Source organism: Arachis stenosperma, chromosome 2 (assembly GCF_014773155.1).
Source record: "Arachis stenosperma cultivar V10309 chromosome 2, arast.V10309.gnm1.PFL2, whole genome shotgun sequence".
In the NCBI taxonomy this organism is placed as follows: Eukaryota; Viridiplantae; Streptophyta; class Magnoliopsida; order Fabales; family Fabaceae; genus Arachis; species Arachis stenosperma.
In genome coordinates, this window is record NC_080378.1 from 41,864,489 (window position 1) to 41,871,162 (window position 6,674).

Below are 6,674 nucleotides of genomic sequence, written 5' to 3' on the forward strand. Positions count from 1 at the left end.
CTAACTAAAACATACTAAAAATATACTAAAAACAATGCCAAAAAGCGTATAAATTATCCGCTCATCACAACACCAAACTTAAATTGTTGCTTGTCCCCAAGCAACTGAAAATCAAATAGGATAAAAAGAAGAGAATATACTATAGACTCCAAATTATCAATGAAACTTAGCTCCAATTAGATGAGCGGGACTAGTAGCTTTTTGCCTCTGAACAGTTTTGACATCTCACTTTATCCTTTGAAGTTTAGAATGATTGGCATCTATAGGAACTCAGAATCCAGATAGTGTTATTGATTCTCCTAGTTAAGTATGTTGATTCTTGAACACAGCTACTTTATGAGTCTTGGCCGTGGCCCAAAGCACTCTGTCTTCCAGTATTACCACCGTATACATACATGCCACAAACACATAACTTGGTGAACCTTTTCAGATTGTGACTCAGCTTTGCTAGAATCCCCAATTAGAGGTGTCCAGGGTTCTTAAGCACACTCTTTTTCCTTTGGATCACGACTTTAACCGCTCAGTCTCAAGCTTTCACTTGACACCTTCATGCCACAAGCACATGGTTAGGGACAGCTTGGTTTAGCCGCTTAGGCCAGGATATTATTCCTGTAGGCCCTCCTATCCACTGATGCTCAAAGCCTTGGATCCTTTTTATTTTTACCCTTACCTTTGGGTTTAAAGGGCTATTGGCTTTTTCTTCTTGCTCTTTCTTTTTCTTTCTCTCTCTCTTTTTTTTCGCATATACTCTCTTTTTTTTTCTGCAAGCTTTTCACTGCTTTTTCTTGCTTCAAGAATCAATTTGATGATTTTTCAGATCCTCAGTAACATTTCTCCTTTTCCATCATTCTTTCAAGAGCCAACAATTTTAACATTCATGAACAACAAATTCAAAAGACATATGCACTGTTCAAGCACACATTCAGAAAACAAAAAGTATTGTCACCACATCAAAATAATTGAACTAGTTTTAAGGATGAATTCGAAATCATGTACTTCTTGTTCTTTTGTAATAAAAACATTTTTCATTTAAGAAAGGTGATGGATTTATAGGATATTCATAACTTTAAGGCATAGACACTAAGACACTAATGATCATAAGACACAAACATAGATAAACATAAGCATAAAAATTCGAAAAAACAGAAAAATAAAGGACAAGGAGATTAAAGAACGGGTCCACCTTAGTGATGGCGGCTTGTTCTTCCTTTTGAAGATCTTATGGAGTGCTTGAGCTCCTCAATGTCTCTTCCTTGTCTTTGTTGCTCCTCTCTCATGATTCTTTGATCTTTTCTAATTTCATGGAGGAGGATGGAATGTTCTTGGTACTCCACCCTTAGTTGTCCCATGTTGGAAATCAATTCTCCTAGAGGGGTGTTGATTTGCTCCCAATAGTTTTGTAGAGGAAAGTGTATCCCTTGAGGTATCTCAGGGATTTCATGATGAGTGGGATCTCTTGTTTGCTCCATCCTTTTCTTAGTGATGGGCTTGTCCTCATCAATGAGGATGTCTCCCTCTATGTTAACTCCAACTGAATTACAGAGGTGAGAAATGAGATGAGGAAAGACTAACCTTGCCAAGGTAGAAGACTTGTCCGCCACCTTATAAAGTTCTTGGGATATAACCTCATGAACTTCTACTTCCTCTCTAATCATGATGCTATGAATCATGATAGCCCGGTCTATAGTAACTTCGGACCGGTTGCTAGTGGGAATGATTGAGCGTTGGATAAACTCCAACCATCCCCTAGCCACGGGCTTGAGGTCATGCCTTCTCAGTTGAACCGGCTTCCCTCTTGAATCTCTCTTCCATTGAGCGCCCTCTTCACAAATGTCTATGAGGACTTGGTCCAACCTTTGATCAAAGTTGACCCTTCTAGTGTAAGGGTGTTCATCTCCTTGCATCATGGGCAAGTTGAATGCCAACCTTACATTTTCCGGACTAAATTCTAAGCATTTCCCCCGAACCATTGTAAGCCAATTCTTTGGGTCTGGGTTCACACTTTGATCATGGTTCTTGGTGATCCATGCATTGGCATAGAACTCTTGAACCATTAAGATTCCGACTTGTTGAATAGGGTTGGTAAGAACTTCCCAACCTTTTCTTCGGATCTCATGTCGGATCTCCGGATATTCACACTTTTTGAGTTTGAAAGGGACCTCGGGGATCACCTTCTTCATGGCCACAACTTCATAGAAGTGGTCTTGATGCACCCTTGAGATGAATCTCTCCATCTCTCATGACTCGGAGGTGGAAGCTTTTGCCTTCCCTTTCCTCTTTCTAGAGGTTTCTCCGGCCTTTGTTGCCATAAATGGTTATGGAAAAACAAAAAGCAATGCTTTTACCACACTAAACTTAGAAGGTTTGTTCATCCTCAAGCAAAAGAATAAAGAAGAGAGTAGAAGAAGAAGAAATAGAGGAGATGGAGGTGGCTTTGTTTTTCGGCCAAGGGGGAGAAGTAGTGTGTAGGTTGTGTGAAAATGAAGGAGTGAAGATGGATTTATATAGGGGTGGAGAGAGGGTAGGGTTCGGTCATGTATGGGCGGGCTTGGGAGGGAAAGTGGTTTGAATTTGAATGGTGAGGTAGGTGGGGTTTTATGAAGGATGGATTTGAGTGGTGAAGAGAATGGTGGGATTTGATAGGTGATGGGTTTTTGGGGAAGAGGTGATGAGGTGATTGGTGAATGGGTGAAGAAGAGAGAGAGTGGTGGGGTAGGTGGGGATCCTGTGGGGTCCACAGATCCTGAGGTGTCAAGGATAATTCATCCCTGCACCAAGTGGCAAGCAAAAATGCTCCTTCTGCCAATCCTAGCGTTGAACGCCGGGTTGGTGCCCATTTCTGGCGTTTAACGCCAGCTTCTTGCCCATTCCTGGCGTTAAACGCCGGTCTGGTGCCCCTTTCTGGCGTTAAACGCCCAGAATGGTGCCAGACTGGGTGTTAAACGCTCATTTGCTGCCTTCACTGGCGTTTAAATGCCAGCAAGTTCTCCTCCAGGGTGTGCTATTTTTCTTTCTGTTTTTCATTCTGTTTTTGCTTTTTCAATTGATTTTGTGACTTCACATGATCATCAACCTACAGAAAACATAAAATAACAATGGAAAATAGATAAATATAACATTGGGTTGCCTCCCAACAAGCGCTTCTTTAATGTCAGTAGCTTGACAGTGGAGCCTCATAGAGTCTCACAGATGTTCAAAGCAATGTTGGAACCTCCCAACACCAAACTTAGAGTTTGAGTGTGGGGGCTCTGTTTGACTCTATTTTGAGAGAAGCTCTTCATGCTTCCTCTCCATGGTTACAGAGGGATATCCTTGAGCCTTAAACATAAAGGATTCTTCATTCACTTGAATGATCAATTCTCCTCTGTCAACATCAATCACAGCCTTTGCTGTGGCTAGGAATGGTCTGCCAAGGATGATGGATTCATCCATGCACTTCCCAGTCTCTAGGACTATGAAATCAACAGGGATGTAATGGTCTTCAATCTATACCAGAACATCCTCTACAAGTCCATAAGCTTGTTTTCTTGAATTGTCTGCCATCTCTAGTGAGATTCTTGCAGCTTGTACCTCAAAGATTCTTAGCTTCTCCATTACAGAGAGAGGCATGAGGTTTATGCTTGATCCTAGGTCACACAGAGCCTTCTCAAAGGTCATGGTGCCTATGGTACAAGATATTGAAAACTTCCCAGGGTCCTGTCTCTTTTGAGGTAATCTCTGCCTAGTCAAGTCATCCAGTTCTTTGGTGAGCAAAGGGGGTTCATCCTCCCAAGTCTCATTACCGAATAACTTGTCATTTAGCTTCATGATTGCTCTAAGGTACTTAGCAACTTGCTCTTCAGTGACATCTTCGTCCTCTACAGAGGAAGAATACTCATCAGAGCTCATGAATGGCAGAAGTAAATCCAATGAAATCTCTATGGTCTCAGTGTGAGCCTCAGATTCCCATGGTTTCTCAGTAGGGAACTGATAAACCCCATTTTGAGGGTTTATCTTGTGCTGATTTCAGGGGTTTTATCAATGATTCCACACGCTTTCTATATGAAAATACAAGACTTTGTGTTCCTTTCCTAATTTTGCCCCATGGATGAAAACATGCTTATTTTGCACTAAAATATATACATTTCTAATCTTCTCTTGGTGCCATTCGATGCCGTGACCTGTGTGTTAAGTGGTTTCAAAATATAGGGCAGGGATGGACCGGAAGAGAGAAGGAGGACGGGTGCAAAGGAAGGGAGCATGAGAATTGAGCTTTGGAAATTTCAGCATGGGCGCGTGCGCGCACTTGACGCGTCCGTGTGGATTGAGCAGCTAGAAGTCGAAGCCAAGAGCCAAGCCACGAGCCGGCTTGCGTAGCGGCTAGGCCATGATCTTCAGTGGCGCGCACGCATACAACACGCCTCCGCGCACATTACAAGATGCTTCGGCGGCGCGCACGCGTACATTGCGCGTGCGCGCCGATGTTCGAATGTGATTTTTTAAGAGCCACGTGACTTAGGCGTGGAGGCAGTTGGGAATCCCATTTTGGGAAAATGCCTTTGCGGGAAAAAGCTTAAGAAGACCAAAGGAACAAGGGTTAAGGACTTTTAGCTCATTTTCTAGATTTTAGATATTTTTGGGGGATAGTTAGTTACACTCTTGGAGAAGGAGAGAGAGATTCCAAGCTCTCACTAGGGTTCATCTTCATCCAATTTCTGAATTTTCAATCACTCTTTGGTGAGATCCATTGCAATTCTCAATTTACTTTGTTCATGTCATAGATCTTCTTCTCCAATCTCAAGTAGTACTTGTAATTGCTCAATTCTCATAGATCTAGGATTCAACTTTGTAGTTTTGGATTTTATCAATTCCTTGAGAATTTGATTTTCAATGTTGTTCTTTGATAATTGTTGTTAGTTCCTTGTGTTGCAATACTTTTAATTCTATTTTTCTTCTCATTTTTACTATGACTTTCATTCTTGCTCATCAAATGTTTGATAAAATGTCAACACTAGTTATGGAGTAGAAATTTCTTACTTGGCATAGGGTTTGGGCCATTAGAAGAAGTTGAATAGTTGTGTCAATTGTTGATTTGGAATTAGGGATTGCTAATCGACTTGGAGTGCACTAAAGCTAGATTTCCATGAGGTGAAGCTAGGACTTGTGACTCAAGTTGATTATTCTCATTTGACTTTCCTCTATGCCTAGGGGTTAACTAAATAAAGCAAGGCCTAATTGTTGTCATCATTGAAGGAACTATAAGGATAGAATTTCTAATGGCAACCCTAAGCCAAGTCTTTTAATGATTGATTGTTTGTTTCCTATTACTTTGCTAAAACCTTCAAAGAATCCTAACAAGGCTTTCTAATCAATAAGATGCACACTTTAGCAATTCCAAAGGAGGACGACTCGGGAGACTAGTACTCTCGGTTATAGATTGTAGGATTATTTGGTGCGAAGTTTAAGTGTCGATTAGACTATACTCACGATCGTATTCATCATTGAATTCTAAATCGGCATGCTAAATTTCGTTTATCAGGAACTCATTGGAGGCCAGTGGACGTCCATTGAGGTCTTCCTTAGTGGCGCTCACTGCCTCTTTCTCCTCTCCAAATTCGGCCATGTTGATGGCCTTACACTCTCCTTTTGAATTCTCTTCTGTATTGCTTGGAAGAGTACTAGGAGGGAGTTTAGTAACTTTCTTACTCAGCTGACCCACTTGTGCCTCCAAGTTTCTAATGGAGGACCTTGTTTCAGTCATGAAACTTTGAGTGGTTTTGATTAGATCAGAGACCATGGTTGCTAAGTCAGAGTGGCTCTACTTAGGATTCTCTGTCTGTTGCTGAAAAGATGATGGAAAAGTCTTGCCATTGCTAAACCTGTTTCTTCTACCATTATTGTTGTTGAAACCTTGTTGAGGTCTCTGTTGATCCTTCCATGAGAGATTTGGATGATTTCTCCATGAAGGATTATAGGTGTTTCCATAGGATTCTCCCATGTAATTCACCTCTTCCATTGAAGGGTTCTCAGGATCATAAGCTTCTTCTTCAGATGAAGTGTCCTTAGTATTGCCTGGTGCAGCTTACATTCCAGACAGACTTTGAGAAATCATATTGACTTGCTGAGTCAATATTTTGTTCTGAGCCAATATGGCATTTAGAGTATCAATCTCAAGAACTCCTTTCTTCTGATTCGTCCCATTGTTCACAGGGTTCCCTTCAGAAGTGTACATAAATTGGTTATTTGCAACCATTTCAATGAGTTCTTGAGCTTCTGCAGGCGTCTTCTTTAGATGAAGAGATCCTCCAACAGAGCTGTCCAATGACATCTTGGACAGTTCAGACAGACCATCATAGAAGATACCTATGATGCTCCATTCAGAAAGCATGTCAGAAGGACACTTTCTGATAAATTGTTTGTATCTTTCCCAAGCTTCATAGAGGGATTCACCTTCCTTCTGTCTAAAGGTTTGGACTTCCACTTTAAGCTTACTCAATTTTTGAGGTGGAAAGAACTTTGTCAAGAAGGCATTGACTAGCTTTTCCCAAGAGTTCAGGCTTTCTTTAGGCTGTGAGTCGAACCATATCCTAGCTCTGTCTCTTATAGCAAAAGGGAATAGCATAAGTCTGTAGACCTCAAGGTCAACCCCATTAGTCTTGACAGTGTCACAGATTTGCAAGAATTCAGCTAAAAAC

The 6,674-nt window shown here is 41.3% G+C and overlaps 1 non-coding gene across 1 annotated transcript; it reads left to right on the plus strand.

Annotated features, from left to right (window-relative positions):
* The first annotated feature begins 6,361 nt into the window (after positions 1 to 6,361).
* Positions 6,362 to 6,469, plus strand: LOC130963857 (small nucleolar RNA R71). The gene has a single exon (XR_009079975.1). It is a non-coding gene; the product is annotated as a small nucleolar RNA R71 (small nucleolar RNA).
* Positions 6,470 to 6,674: the final 205 nt, after the last annotated feature.